The sequence below is a fragment of the Pongo pygmaeus genome, chromosome 4 (assembly GCF_028885625.2).
Source record: "Pongo pygmaeus isolate AG05252 chromosome 4, NHGRI_mPonPyg2-v2.0_pri, whole genome shotgun sequence".
NCBI lineage: Eukaryota > Metazoa > Chordata > Mammalia > Primates > Hominidae > Pongo > Pongo pygmaeus.
Genome location: NC_072377.2, coordinates 144,914,956 through 144,916,746, shown reverse-complemented (window position 1 = coordinate 144,916,746; position 1,791 = coordinate 144,914,956). Strand labels below are relative to the sequence as shown.

General features: G+C 42.2%; 1 pseudogene; it reads left to right on the top strand.

Moving 5' to 3' along the window:
• Positions 1-122, top strand: LOC129037775 (U4 spliceosomal RNA; annotated as a pseudogene).
• The last annotated feature ends 1,669 nt before the right edge of the window (positions 123-1,791 follow it).

Sequence of the window (1,791 nt, the reverse complement as noted above, 5' to 3'; positions counted from 1 at the left end):
AGATTTGCTCAGTGACAGTATCATAGCCAAAGGCATGATTATTGCTAATTGAAAACTTTTCCCAATAACCTGCCATGGACTTGAAATATAGTCAGCATTGGCAATTTTGAGTCTCTATGGAATAAAGAAGAAAAGAAAAAAAAAGCCAGTGGAAATATTTAGAGTCTACTTATAATGTGTTTCAAAGCACTGTGTTTTGACCATCTTTCAGATCAAGAAGGATAAAAAACACGTGGCTGGGCACGGTGGCTCACGCCTGTAATCCCAGCACTTTGGGAGGCCCAGGCGGGTGGATCACGAGGTCAGGAGATTGAGGCCATACTGGCTAACATGGTGAAACCTCGTCTCTACTAAAAATACAAAAAAAATTAGCTGGGCGTGGTGGCGGGCACCTGTAGTCCCAGCTACTCAGGAGGCTGAGGCAGGAGAATGGCGTGAACCTGGGAGGCAGAGCTTGCAGTGAGCCAAGATCTCAACACTGCACTCCAGCCTGGGCGACAGAGCAAGACTCCATCTCAAAAAAAAAAAAAAAAAAAAAAAAACCCGTAAAAACTGTATAGCCAAAGGATTTTTATTTTGTTATTTTGTTTTTTTGAGACAGGTTCTCACCCTGTCACCGGGGCTGAAGTGCAGTGGTGCAATCACCTGCTCACTGCAGTCTCGACCTCGCAGGCTCAAGCGATTCTCCCACCTTAGCTTCCCAAAGCTGGGACCACAGGAGTGGACCACTATGCCCAGCTATTTTTTTTTTTAATTATTTGTGGAGACGGAGGTCTCCCTATGTTACTCAGGCTGCTGGCCTCTAACCCCTGGGTTCAAGCAGTCCTCCTGCCTCGGCCTCCCAAAATGCTGAGATTATAGGTGTTAGCCACTGTGCCCAGCTAGCCCAAGGGTTTCTAAAACTTCTGAGATAATAAGAGGCTTCAAATCCCATAATATGAGATTGACAAACTAAATTATAGATGCAGGGACTTTAGCTACATGAAGTTGTTTCACATGCAACCTGCACTTTCTCCAGACATTTTATTCCTATATGCCAATCCATCTCAGTTCAGCCTATCTATATAAGAAGTAAACCAACATATTTGTTGCACTTGGAGGTCATTTAACCTTTATAATGATCCTGTTCAGATTTTACCCATTTTATAGATGAGGAAGTTGAAACTTCAAAATTGTTAAATAACTTGCCCAAGGTTATAAGGCCAGTATATAGAAAAGCTGGGATTTGAATTTTTTTCTGCTTGATCCCAAAACCCATGCTCTTCCCACTATATTACATCGATTTCATGGCAACCTCAAAAGCAGAGGAAATTCATCAATCAGGTAAACATGCTTCAACCATTATATCCTTCTTATAAATCTGCTAATCAGCACCCTAGGTGAAGTTATCCCTGACTACCATCAAATATATCTTCCTCCCTTGTAATAGTCGGAAACATTTAAAACTTGGCTTCTGGTTTCTCCAACTATATTGTTAGTTTCTTAGACCATGGAATTTCACACTAAAAAATCTAATAGTTTACACAAATTAGCCAGGTGTGGTGGTGGGCCCCTGTAATCCCAGCCACTCGGGAGGCTGAGGCAGGAGAATTGCTTGAGCCCAGGAGGCAGAGACTGCAGTGAGCCAAGATCGTGCCACTGCACTCCAGCCTGGGCAACAGAGTAAGACTCTGTCTCAAAAAAAAAAAAAAAAAAATCTGATAGTTAATACATTCACATGGTTCAAATTTCAAAAAGAACAAAACAATTTGACACAGCAGGCATGTGGAAAAAAATAAAATGGGCTGGGCG